The sequence below is a fragment of the Ornithodoros turicata genome, unplaced genomic scaffold (assembly GCF_037126465.1).
Source record: "Ornithodoros turicata isolate Travis unplaced genomic scaffold, ASM3712646v1 Chromosome31, whole genome shotgun sequence".
Taxonomy (NCBI): Eukaryota; Metazoa; Arthropoda; class Arachnida; order Ixodida; family Argasidae; genus Ornithodoros; species Ornithodoros turicata.
The window spans coordinates 983,382-997,655 of record NW_026999355.1 but is presented as its reverse complement, the minus strand read 5'-3'; the positions used below and the strand labels follow the sequence as shown (position 1 = coordinate 997,655).

The 14,274-nt window shown below is 50.4% G+C and overlaps 1 non-coding gene across 1 annotated transcript; it reads left to right on the top strand.

The window, feature by feature from the left end:
• The first annotated feature begins 14,110 nt into the window (after window positions 1–14,110).
• LOC135373770 (U1 spliceosomal RNA) lies at window positions 14,111–14,274 on the top strand. Its single transcript, XR_010416579.1, has one exon. It is a non-coding gene; the product is annotated as a U1 spliceosomal RNA (small nuclear RNA).

Below are 14,274 nucleotides of genomic sequence, written 5' to 3'. Positions count from 1 at the left end.
AAATATCGTGTATTTTCAGTGAAACAATTACAGATTGATGGTATACTGATATATTCACTTGCGCGGAACAAGATATCACAGATTTTGTATACACGGGTATGTCCTTTGCCCAGCAACGCCCCGACTCGAGTTGAAGTGAGAGTATAGTGAGAAAATAAAAATAAAGAGCATTGGGGAGTCTAGAAGTCTGGCAGAATGCATTGCATGATGTCGTCGGGAAGATCTTCGTGAGCTTGCGAAGTGCTTGCAGACGTACCTGGCTCCGAAGCACTGCCAGCGGGAGTGTATGCGGCCATGGTGCCAATGGAGCGCAGCACGTTTTCGGGCAGTTCATAGTCACGACAGCACTTCTTGTTTCTTCGAAGCCCAGCACGGACGCTCAGTATGGCGTTTAATACCCCGAGTCCCATTCGGTTTCTCATTTTGTTTTTCACGATGTTCATTGCACTAAACAACCTCTCAACCTCGGCGTTCGACCACGGCAGAACTAGAAGGCGAATTGCAAAGTCCGCTAGCTCCTTGTACGGATTTTCCCCCGTGGCGTCCCTGTATTTGTCCACTTCGCTCCAAAATTTCACAGTGTCGGTGGTGTTCGTCCACTGTACAAGTGTCAGGTTCTTCCACTGGAAGTCTATTCGGGTTATAGTGCTGTCGTTCAAGCCCCTCTGCTCCATGATCGGGACAAGAGAATCTTTGACTGCTCGGAGGCTTTTTGAAGGCGACAACAGGCTGACCGTCTCAAGGATGCTAGCGTTTTCCGGGAGCCTTTGTTGCAGCTGCTTAATGAGGCATTTGACGAACTCAACACATCTTTCGCGAATGCCATCCTCGTCAATACGTAGACGCTTTTCTCGAAGTTCACCCATTTTCTTCTCGAAGCTGTAGCCAAGGTACGGCTTGGGATCCAGATAGCTGTCGATGTTTGTAGTCAGAACATCGACGCGGCATGTCGGAAGAAGTACCTTCTGAGCGAGCGATCTGAGCAACGTCACGAGGTCAGTTAACAGCCTCAAAGGGTCAGCCGTGTCTGCCTGGAAAGACTTGTTGACTCTCTGGACGTCGGCCAGTATAGGCCTGAGGAACAACAAGTACGCCCTGTTCGTCTCGTCCTTGTACATAGCGTAAAGAACCTCATGCAGCCGCGTAACATTTTCCGTTGAGACGAGTCACCTCAAAGTGTAACTGAAGCTCAGTCCACTGGTCGAGAATTCGCGATATAGCAGTCTCAATGGAGAGCCACCTCGTGTCACTTGCTTGCACAAGCTTTAGTGGTTCCTGTCCTTCATTAAGACATTTATAAATCCTCTCGTATGTTGCCTGACGTGCACTTGACCTTGCAAACCAGTTATAGGTTTCGCCCACGAGGTACTCTAAACTTCTCGGCAGACTTTCTCTCGTCGCACAAGAGACAGCCAGCTGTAGAGAATGACAGACGCACCTGATCAGGACCAAGTTCGGCACCTCTTCCTTCATCTTTGCGTAGACACCGTTGTTGATGCCCGTCATCACGCTTGCATTATCAGTGCCAATTCCTTCCAGATTCTTCAAGTCAAGCGAAAACTTGCACAGAGCATTTTTCACGGCATCCACAATGCCTTGTGCGTTGCATTCTTCGAGCCTTTCCAGAGCCAGAAATGTGGGCACGAGGCTGCTTCTGTTTTGGCTGAAGTATATTACTACAATACCCAGCAACTTCGTCACAGTTATGTCCGTGGACTCATCGAGAAGAAGACTGTACTTCCCCTCACCGATATCATCTCTCAGTTCTTTGGCAAAGTGTGGAGAGATGATATTCTGCAACATGGCAGTGCATTTCGTTCTATGAAGCTTTACTCCTGCTGCAGCAAGACTGTCGGAGATTTTATGCTTGCACAGTTCTCCAAGGTGGTCCACGGACAAAAGTGAACAATGAGAGGCGACAAATAGTGCCAGGGCGCCTTCTAGTGTGCTCGTTCCATCTGCTCTCGAGCTGCGCATGAAAGGTAGTCTGGGTTGCCTAGCGCTTGAGAAAAGTGATGAAGCCTCTCTGTGCTTTGCTGTTAGGGCATGATCATGCAAGTCCTTGCGCTTCGCAGTAAGAGTGCAACAGCAGAACTTACACCTTGCTTTATGCGGGCTTTGGGACACCTCTTCAAGCCAGTCCTTGAATTCATCAAGTTTAAGCCACTCTTTCGAGAACTTCTGTCGGTATGGTGACTTCTTCTCTGGATTGGAAGGCTTTCCCATTATTGTGAGGAGGGATATTGTGCCCCAGAAGCCAAACCGACTCGCAAAAATATCTAATGAGCTTCACAGAGCATGCAAAAACCAACACGCGTCCGCCGTCACGGAGAGGAGAGGACGCTTGGCCGGAGCAGACGCCAGCACACCAAGCACGAAGAAACCCCCGAGTAAGCCGCATAAGGTGTGCAACACGCTACTTTCTAAAACATCAAACGTTCTGAAACGTCTGCAGTTTGCCATCTGACATCTGTTGAGCCTGTTTTGGGGCCGTATTAGCACAAATTTTATGGGTACATGACGAAAGTTGAAATTCCTCTGAAATCCTTCCGAAGTGAAACCGAAACCTCCAGATTTCCCTCCGCCCTCCAAATCGAAATTCTTCCCGCTAGGCTCCGGCACAAACCCTCCAGATTTGGAGGGAAATCCTCCAACTTGGCAATACTGCTCCAACGTGGCCGTGGGCGCGGCCTTACATCAGAAGTTTGACGACAGCCGGCGCCCTATAGCCTTCTTCAGTAAGAAGTTGAAACCCGCCGAACAGAAATACAGCACGTTCGGCCGGGAGCTCCTTGCTGCGTACCTTGCAGTCCGGCACTTTCGCCACTTTTTGGAGGGCCGAGACTTCACGATCCTCTCGGACCACAAGCCTCTCTCCTATGCTTTTCGTTCTGCTAGTGGCCGCTACTCGCCTCGTGAGATTCGGCAGTTGTCCTACCTGGCGGAATTCTGCACGCAGATCTAGTACGTGCAGGGAAGCGCCAACGGTCCAGCTGATGCCCTCAGCCGCATTGCGCCGCTCTCTGTACGTGCCACATCCGTCTCGCCGGAAGACCTCGCATCCGCTCAACCCTCCGACCAAGAGCTCCTCCGACTCCGTGAGACGCAGTCGTCTTCTCTACGGCTGGAGGACATTCCGCTGCCCGGCACGGACATTACGCTGTGTTGCGACACTTCGACCGGCCGTGCAAGACCTTTCGTGCCAGCAGAGCTCCGGCGCGCTATCTTCGCTTCCATTCACGACCTGTCCCACCCCGGCGCCCAACCTACTCAGAAACTCATCGCCGAGCGCTACGTGTGGCCATCCATGAATGCGGACATTCGAGCTTGGGTGAGGTGCTGCGTCGCTTGTCAGCGCTCAAAGATCCAGCGTCACACCGTCACCCCGCTTGGCAAGTTCGCGCCGCCCGACGCCCGCTTCGATTTCGTCCATCTGGACATAGTTGGTCCTCTTCCCATCTCGCGCGGATACCGCTACCTTCTCACGGCCATTGACAGCTTCACCCTCTGGCCAGAGGCTACGCCCATCACCGACACAACCGCCGAAACCGTAGCCGCCACCTTCCTAAGCAGTTGGATCGCCCGTTTCGGTGTGCCCTCACGTGTAACAACAGACCGAGGTCCCCAGTTTGAAAGCCGCCTTTTCACCGCTTTCACCACTCTACTTGGCACCTCGCGCGTAAGAACAACTTCGTACCACCCTGCGTCGAACGGTTTGGTGGAGAGGTTTCATCGGCACCTCAAGGCCTTGATGGTGCGTCAGGTCCGCTCCCACTGGGCAGATGCCTTACCCCTAGTGCTTCTTGGAGTCCGTTCTGCCTTCAAGGCCGACCTTGGCTGCAGTCCAGCGCAGCTCGTCTACGGCTGCAGCCTGCGCCCCCCCGCCGAATTCTTCGTCGAATCAAGCTCGCCCTCCACCCCTTCAGAGCTCCTCGACCGCCTCCACTGCGTCTTCGACAGCCTCCGTCCCGTACCCACCCGTGCCAACTCATCCTGCAAGCCCTACGTCCCGCAACAACTTGCCACTGCCACCCATGTTTTCCTCCGCATCGACGGAGTTAAGCCATCCCTCGTTCCCCCCTATACTGGTCCACATCCCGTTCTGCACCGCTCTGACAAAACCTTCCGCATACTCATCAACGGACGGGAAGAGATAGTCAGCCTGGACAGGCTCAAGCCCGCCTTCCTGGAGAATGCGGACTCTTTCGTCTCGTCACTCCCGAACACCACAGACTTCGACCATACACCTTCGCCCATCGACTGCCAGGACCGAACACGCAAAACCGTCACCTGGTCCGATCGTTCCTCGCCGTTTTCAGCGGTGGGGCACTGTAGCGGCGCTTCCAGCCGCCGGACGAAGAAGCCGACGAGACAGCAGCGCCACCCGGCGCGAGCTTAACATTCTGGCTCGCAGCTTCTCATCCTCACGGACGTTCAGTCCAGTCCAGCCTTCGGACAATAAACCGCTGTCCACAAACTTGGAATACTCTCATTCCTACACATTCTTCCTGCGTATCGTTATATTGCAGAGCACAGTGATCAGCGAAAATGCCGTCACGGCTCATTGCTGTTACGGCGTAGTATTCCAATAAATGCGCGATTCTTGCATTTTCTTGTATTTTCAATCAATAGATTAGATAAAATATCTCTTTTTTGGACTTATTGTTGAACGCCGTAAACGCACCAGACCTAAAGAGTATCGATGTCGTCGACAAGCGTATTAATTTTCACGGCTGCTGTCAGCGACGACCACTCAGACGCATAGCTAGTGTGCATCGATGCAGACTAGGCGAAAGACGCCTGGATAGCAGTCTAGGCGGGAATTGGAACAAACCTTAACATGGCGACACTTCCGGTTAGACCGCTAGGCAGTCGACTAACCGGGGTATTGGAACGCAGCCACAGTAATCGTCTGCTTTTGCGCGCGCTAGTGTATCGGCGTGAGCAGACGACTTTCAGAAGTTACTGGGCACCGCGGCAAGTCTCCTACATTTTCTTTCAGTTCTCAGGTGAAAAACGCACATTCTAGGAAGTGGCAAGCATGGTGGTTTAGAGCAACTATGTTAATCCTCAGAGACAAGTTAAAAGTCGCAGGACAACCCCACCCACAATCACAAATCTGAAGTCGCTGGCCATCGGCGCGCGCGGTCGCATTACAGCTCCGACCAAAAATATATTACGTGCGCTTCCATTACATTACCCGTTGCACACTGATCATGCTTCGAAATGAAGTGTCGATGGCGACGTACATGGTGAAGGAGTGCGTGTTTATTTAAAAACCGCATTAAATACTCGCGGAAAGAAAACACGAGACTTAGTTTCCACGAATCCTATTATGCGCCACATTATCGGAGACCCCACCAGGGGGGTCGGACTCGCTCAAAGAGGCATGACCAGTGTGTCGGAGCGAACCGAAAACCGGAACCGAAAACCGAAGAAAACCGCTATTTTGGTGCGAACCGGAACGGAATCGAAACAGTATACGTTTTTTTTCGCTCAGGAGGGAAACCGAAAAATATATTTTACGGTTTTCGGTACAAGAAAAAACTTCGCCGGTTTGGACTACGGATAGGCGAATGAAACAGACGTCGTGTGCTCTGAAGTCATGTCATGGATACTATCCGAGGGTTACGGTTACGGTGGAATGTATGTCGGTATAGTGTGAACCTTAGGCTCCCTTTGTAATGGTTTATAGTTCGCCCACGCACACAGACTTCGAGGTACATGTGACTATCTAATAATGTGCCGTAGTGTTCGTTTTAATTTGATCCCCCAAAACTCTACTCAACTAAACAGCGATCCAAGGGGGCTGTATAACGGCTTCTTTATCGGTAATGTCGCGCAACGCGTCCCTTGTTTGAGAGCAGCTAAGTTGAATACATTTACGTATACGCGAGGGCAAGCCCGTGCAAAGTGGCAACTCTTTTGTGGACAGGACACGAAGAAAATAAAACGGAGCCGTGGGGCGCGTTTGTCAATGAAGGTGGTCCTCGATTTGCGTCGTACTCCTGGGGTGGTGCTTGCTGGCTAGACAGTAGCAACAGACATTCGGATGGGACGCAATCGCAACAAGCAAGAAAGTACTTTACACATCACGACAAACAAGTTCGTTTGTAGCATTCGTTTCAATAAAGGAGAAAGCCCATTTGAACAGACATAACCTACAGGAACCAGGAGCTACCAATTTCACAGCTGTCTATTGATATTAAATACCTTGTATGTGGAATAAACGGGTTTACGTTTTGTAACATTTATTTTTTTGTGGGGATGAATATTCCCAGCAGAAGCGGAACCGGTTAAAAACCGGTATGAACTGTTATTTTTTTGCTCCGGAGCAGAACCGGTACCGGATCGTTTATGATGTAACCGGAACGAAAACCGGAACGAAAAACGTTTCGGTTCGACACCCTGGGCATGACCACAGGGGAGCTGCCATCCGTTTGTCATGGAAGGTGTTGCCTTCCGTTGGCTGCTTCATTCCGTTAAGCTTGACGTGCTAGTTTTCCTAAATTCATCACTTGCTATCTCAACTCGGCGTACTATGTGCGTATCTCATATGTATTTGTTAAACAAATAAGCAGTGAATATTTTCTCACTACATCATTTGCTTGTGTGCTGTCGTTCGTTCGTCACTTATTATCACGAAACTCGACAGACCAGAGCATGGAATGGCGGGTGGTTTCGTTTTTGCCACTTCCATTTCTGTTGGGAAACAAACGACAACGACATCATTTTTGGTTCGTGCGCATCTATGCATGCGCACCCGCCCACGTTTTCTCATTCGCAGTAAACCTGTTGCACCCGCACTGTTCGGCCAAGGTATATCTAAACAGGTAGCGCAACTCCAATAGGTCCCTGTGTCTTCAGAATGACGCCAATATAGAGGCGGTCAGCGCCATCCATCTGTTGCGCGGACTACTACGATTGTAAATAAATGACGTCAGAGATGACGCCAGCACTATGAATAATAAGTAGTGCATAATTAGCCATGGCACGTTTATATTCGCGCACTTTGTTTGCGTTGTATTCCCTTTTCCTCACCCAGGCAACAACACCAGACGAGAATACAGAAAAATAAATCATATCAGGTTTAATTAAACATATCAATTCGAAATACATACAGTTATCACAGAGTTAGACAACTCCAAACTGAAGGGGGGGGGGGGAACTGAAGGGCATCGCGATGACCACACATAAATTAGGAATGTTTACTTAAGGTCCATTTCTCACCTAGAGCTATACGTGCACGTAGTGACTAGACGTTTCCAGTGAGTGGCCATTATAGGTACACTGCAACAAAACATGGTATCGTTGGTGCACAGCTGATTCCTGCAAACACTCACGCTATCATGGCCGCTTGAACCATAACGAGATTTTTTTTCGCGGTGCCAGCAACAGGGGATGCATTGTATTTATCTTCTCACACGTGTAATTCTTGGTCTATAGCTCCGAGATGTGAAAGTCGCTTCCTGTTCAACCCAAAAAGTGTACGAACTCCGTATTACAATGCACCTGCACACGACACGGATACAGAGATGCAGGGATAAACACTTCCACTGTGGCACATGAAGGAAGGAAACACAGGAGCGGCCCTTCCAATTTTTTTGCCATTGGGAAGAGCGTGCCAGCCTTCGCATTGCATTCTGGGATGCTCCTGTCTACCATGTGACCGCTCACGTGACCCCAAGAGCATGCGCGGGCCAGCTGTCTGAGTCTGAGCAGTCGACGGGAGTAGTGATTCTCTTGCAGTTGCATTGTGATGAACGCCGCGCGTCCAGTTTTATTTGTGTGTGTTCAGAGGTTTACTCTTGGTTTTTCCTTCTACTACGAGACCGGTCACGGTCTGTAGGACAAGCACGCAGTACCAGAAACATCATCTGTGGCAGCGACGTTTGTGTAACGACGTCGCTACGTTTTGTGTCGTTGTTGCTGAAGTGGTAAAGCATGCCAGTAATCAAACTTGCACAACAATGGAGGAAATCAAATTAATCTGCAGCTGTAGCACAGCGCCAGCTTGCAAACGAACGATTCGAGATGACTATCACAGACAGAGGTACGAAACAACCAATCAAGTACGTACTGACGAATGAAACGTTAATCCCATGACAAAGCTGCTCTCTGTTGAACACAGCCGCAGCCGTGGTCAGAATACGTTAACATAACGTTGTCTCCGCAATGGTGCTCACATTTTAAGAATAAATGACGTTTGAAATGCATAAAAGCAGGGAAAGTAGCGCGAGCAACAAAGCGTTCCGAAACCGAAACTTTAGAGAGCATCACGTGGTGGACAGGAAGTAATGCGGATTTGACAGAAGCGACCGCAAGAGGGGTCCCACGGAAATCTGTTCGAAGCGGCCGCTCCTGTGTTTCCTTCCTCCATGCTGTGGCACATGCGTAAACGGAGCAGGACACGGAAATGTACTCGGTTGGTAGATGATTTCGTATATGTGCACGAGTGGGGGCACAGAAAGTTTTTTCTACATTGAAATTATGTGTAACCTACAAGCCACACACAAGCCATGCCCATGCTGTAAAGTTTTTTTTTGTTTACGATCGTACCTCTACTACCAACACCCAGGATCGCTCGCGCCTCTTACTGGTAGCTTTGCCGATGGGTCTGATTTGGTATTTTCGCTTGTTTTCGCTACCAATTTAGATATACCTTGGTTCGGCCGTCTGTCATTGCAGATCCAACAGGTTGTGGGCCCAGCACGGTTCCGCTGCGTGACTAAGTGAGCGTGAGATCTTCGTCCGAACGAGCATCAAGGGCAGTCACCAGAGCTTCATAACTGTCAGGAAGCCCACTAAGCAGAAGAGCAGCAACCTGGAAGTCGGTAGTCTCTTCTCCAATGTCGCGCAAGCGCTCCACCAATTCCAGAACACACCGTATGTAGCCCTGCATGTCCTCGTCCCTGTCCATCTTCGATTGGTGTAACCTCCTCAAAAGGTACAACTTATTGCTCAGGTTAGCCCTCTCATGTACCTTGCGAAGTTCCTCCCACATCATCTTGGACGACGAGCATTTGCAGACGTGTATTATTTGACTATCGTCAATGCTTAAGCAAATGGTGCTCTGCGCCTTCCGGTCGCCGGCAATCCAGGCAACTGTTGGTGTCACCGGGACTTCATCTTCTACGAAAGTCCAAGTTTCCTCCCTTATTAGCAGTATCTTCATCCTGAATTTCCACGCCTGGTAATTACCGTCCGTCAGCTTCGAGACCGAAAACATGTTTCCTTTCCTTCACACGCGTCTTCAAGGGCGGAACATCTTTTGACCTTGGTGCACACGGACGTCTGTGGTCCAATGCCAGCACTAACACCAAGCAAGAACAGGTTCATTACCTTCACAGATGACTTTTCAAGCTACACGGTCCTTTACCTACTGAAGTCCAAGGATGAGGTTCCTGCGAGGGTGGAAGAATATTTGGCTTTGGTTTCGAACAAGTTCGGCAGGCATCCGAAGACACAGCGTTCTGATAATGGGACAGAATATACTGGTGGGAAAATTCGAGAAATCCTTCGACAAACTGGCATCCGACTCCAGACGACGGTCCCATACAGCCTAGAACAAAATGGTGTGTCAGAAAGAAAGAATCGCACCCTTTGCGAGAGCGATCGGAGCATGCCGTTCGGTGCCAGCCTGCCAAAGCTTACTGGGGTGAGGCTGTTGTCACTGCCTGCTACTTGCACAATCGGCTTCGGAGTAAAACTGTTAACAAGACGCCCTACGAGCTGTGGAAGAGCAAGAAGCCGAACTTGGCACCTCTGAGGATATTTGACAGTAGGGCTTATATGCACGTCTCAAAGGGACACCGCGACAAATGGGACGCTCGTGCCATTGAAGGGACCTTGATAGGATTCAGCGAAACACAGAAAGGATATCGTGTACTTGTTGGAGGTACCAACAAGGTGAAGGTGTCACGCAGCGTTGTTATTGACGAGACTTCAGTCATTGAGAAGTTCTGTCGTGAGTCCCAGGCGGTACCACCTACGCTAGCACGACGAGGAGGCTGTTCACCGGACTTTATTGCGGAAGGTAAACCCTCTAATGCTGAAAATGATCCATCCGATGAAGTAGTAGTGGAAGTGCTGTCGCCAGCGCCTGCTCCGCAACAAAGTGTAGGCGCTGAGGTGAAAGAAAAGGAGGTGGGAGCTAACAGGTCAGCTAGGAGCAACAAAGGAACTCCACCTGATCGATTAGCGTACACTACCGCGCATGCTACGACAGCCCCTGATCCAGTCAGCTGGAAGGAAACGCAGAAGCTACCTCCCTCTGAGAAAGTGAAGTGGATGACAGCGGCGAGGGAAGAGATGGACTCGCTACACCAGCTTAACACTTGGGATCTTGTGCAGCTACCACAGGGAAAACATCCATTTGGCTGCAAGTGGATATCCAAAACGAAGCGAGATAAACAGGGGAACGTTGAACGCTATAAAGCGAGGTTGATCACAGAAGGCTTTTTACAGAAGTACGGCGAAGACTACGACGCAACGTTCGCTCCTGTCGCAAAACTAACAACCTTACGTGTACTCCCAACCATGGCTGCGATAGAACAACTAAAGGTCCGACACTTCGACGTTAAAACTGCTTTCTTGAATGGTGATATCGAAGAGAATATATATACGAAGCAGCCTGAGGGATTTGTTCAGTAAGGGGAAGAGCTTCTCGTTTGCAAGTTGAAAAAGTCATTATACGGGCTTAAACAGGCCGCGAGCGCTTGGAACGTGAAGGCAAACAAGGTACTACTCGAAGAAGGCCTTAGGTGTGCTGATGCCGACCCCTGTCTCTATTCCCGATCTGTAGATGGTGGGGTGATGTATATTCTCTTGTACGTGGACGACATGCTGATATGCCACCCAAATGACTCAACAAATACTGCAGTTTGGAAGGACCTTAACAAGCATTTTGAGCTCAAAGACCTTGGTCACGTCAGTCACTACCTTGGAATTCAGATTGGGAGAAGCGAGGATAATCGCTTTCTTCTTCACCAATGGAATAGAATCAGCAGCCTACTGGAGAAGTACAAGCTTGGAGATGCTAAAGGCAGTGCCATCCCTATGGACGCGGACTATCCGAAACTCACTGGGGATGACGACGTACTGCAGAGCAACGAAATCTATCGTCAAGCAGTTGGAGAGCTCTTGTACCTGAGCACGACAACGCGCCCGGACATAGCGTGTGCTATGGGGTACCTGTGGCGACGTGTCAGCAAGCCCCGCGCCAGCGCGACTGGACTGCCGTTAAGAAGGTATTTCGGTACCTCAAGTACACGTTGAATTGCAAGCTGCAACTGTCTGGGGAGCGAGGTGCAAGGTTGGTATGCTATGCAGACGCAGACTGGGCAGGTGACATCAGTGACCGTAGATCAACAAGCGGCTACTTCATTAGTCTAGGAGGAAGCCCTGTTTCGTGGTCCAGCAGGAAGCTGACGTCCGTGGCGCTTTCATCGACAGAGGCTGAATACGTCTCAGCGGCGCATGCCTCACAGGAAGTGCCGTGGCTGAGACAGTTGCTCATCGACTGCGGCCGCAGCATGGACGAGCCGACGTGTTCGCTCGAAGACAACCAGGATTGCATCAAGCTGTCGGTTAACGAGGGTATTAGCGCGAGGACGAAGCACATCGACGTTCGTCATCATCATCTGCGCGACCTAGTTCACCACAGAGTCATCGACCTCCAGTACTGCCAAACTAGCGAGGTGGTCGCAGACATTGTTACGAAGCCACTGTCGCGAGCAAGACTGCAGAACCTCAGGGGCCGTTTAGGCCTCGTTGATGGCTAGTCATCGAGGGGGGTTGTTGGGGAACAAACGACAGCGACATCATTTTTGGTACGTGCGCATCTATGCATGCGCACGCGCCCACGTTTTCTCATTCTCAGTAAACCTATTGCACCCGCACTGTTCGGCCGTCTGTCATTGCAGATCCAATAAGTTCCCATTCACGGTGGACGTCGTCTCCATCGGCTCGTATTCAGATTTCTATCCCACGTGACTGCACAGAGTTGGCAACAAACGGAGCAGCTCCGCTGTAGTTAGGGGGCAGAAATTCGTCCACTAACACTGTCCATGATAAACGGATGGCTGCGCCCGGGCAGTCACGCTCGAGGATAGGAGAATCCCATTGACGGCACGCCAAGTACATTCTCTAGAGTCTACGGACCCCACAGTCAATGTTCGGACTACATTCTCCGCTCGCGGAGGTATATGTCTAAGTGCCCCATTTCGAGAGCAAAGGGGATGACTCAACCCAAGGTGCTTCTGCAAGTTACAATTACCATGACAACGACGACATACCCGTAAGCCGACGTCATACGTGACGTATGCATGAGAGAAGCGCAGGTTTCGTCGTCTGCTATTACGGCAGGTTTCGACAAATTCGTCGAAAACGACTTGGTTATTTCGTATTGCCAACTGTAGGATGGGACGGTTGTATGTTTACAGTACTCGTGAAGCTAGTTTTGGCTAAGTGTCGGAATCGCCCCGGCTGTACGAGACCGTTGTTGTTAAGAAAATTTATTGACATGAGCACAATGAGCACAATGGAATGTACAATGCAAACAAAGTAACAATGAATACAACAACTAGGCTAACAGTGAATACAACAATCAATGGAGGTTAGAGTGGACAGTTAATTATTTACATCTTTAAATAATCACATATTAATAAAATGCACATCTTAAAACCGTGTATTTACAGTGTGTGCAAACGCTCCTATATTTACACAGACACATGTCAGCACGTGTATAGGGCACTTAGTGTTGCCGAAGGATAATGATCCCTTTGATACGAGACCGTTCCTTTAAAAACATTTGCACGCAAGGGCTCGTAGCGCCTTCTTGTATTATGGCGGGCTTGTATTATAGCCCGCCATACTTGTATTACGAGAGGACCAGAGGCGGATATAGCAGTAGAACAACAACATTCCCGGTGTGCGCAGCAGCAGCGTCAGCCGGGGGAAACCATAACAGAAGCAGACGACGAAGCAGTCTCCCTCAAAGTTCCCATGCCGCATTGCTTGTTGGCGCTACCTCTTTGTAACATCGTCTATTGAATGGTCGAGTGTTGTGCAAAGGATTGTACTTCCATTGAGTCGAATGCTGAATAAATATTGGTTATTTGAGTGTATTTACACGTAAGGTGTGTCAGCCTAGTGCGGCGACATGCTGCACGTGCTGCAGGGTAGGACTGCGAATAATTTCGACCACCTAGGGTTCTTGTCACGCGCTGTGGAGATCTCCGACACACGGTGCTGGAAGCAATGTTTACCTCCCCACATTGCTACCGTCCACGGCCGGGATCTTGAGCTCAGCGAGCCAAAGGGACTTGCACCGGTGGTGGTGGTGATGCTAGTGAAAGAGCTCGGTCGTTGAAGGGCAACGTCACGACTAACCCTCTGGGGGGGGGGGGAATGTGCGTCACGTGGCAACTTCTGAGGGAACCGTCTGATAACGTCTGAGGACACCGAGGAAAAATCCCAGACGGCACCGGGATTCGAACCCGGGTACCTCCGGGTCTCGACTTGACATGGCCAGCATGCTGACCACTCAGCCTCGCGAGCTGTGGTGCTGGTGAAAGGGCTCGCCGTTGTCGGCCTCACAGAGGTGGGCAACGTCACGACTTGCGCCCTAGGGGAATGTGCGTCCTAGGCCGACTTCTAAGGGAACTGTGCCGACATATGTCTGAAAGTGTCTGAGAAAAACCCAGGAAAAAGCCCAGAGAGCCCATCCGGCACCGGGATTCGAGCCCGGGTACCTCCCAGTCTCGACGTGACATGGCCAGCACGCTAACCACTGAGCCACGGGAGCTGGTGGGACTTGCACCGTTTGGACAAGTTCACTGAGTACAGCCCAATCGAAGACAGCTAATATTTCTTGACGGGCTGTCGTCTACCATTGAGGATGCCGTAATTGCCGTTACAGCATTACGCTCCTGAAAATTCGCAAATTTAAATAAGAAACATATCAACTACAACAAGTGCCATCGTTGCACGTAGAATTATTAAGAATGCGAATTTCAAAAATGTGGTTCTTCCCCCTGTAGCTGTACCATACACCTTTCGATTTGCAAACAGTTGTCCCTTGGGGGCAGCTCGCGATACAAGCGCCTGCATACTTACCTGGTGTCGGGTAGCCTATGATCAATGAGGTAGGCTCCCCGGGTGGAGGCCAAGGCATTGCACTTCGCCTTGGTTGAATCCCGCCACTTCCCCAAATCGGGGTAGATGGGACATGTAATTTTTGGTAGTGGGGGCTTGCGTACGCGCTCGTCCCCA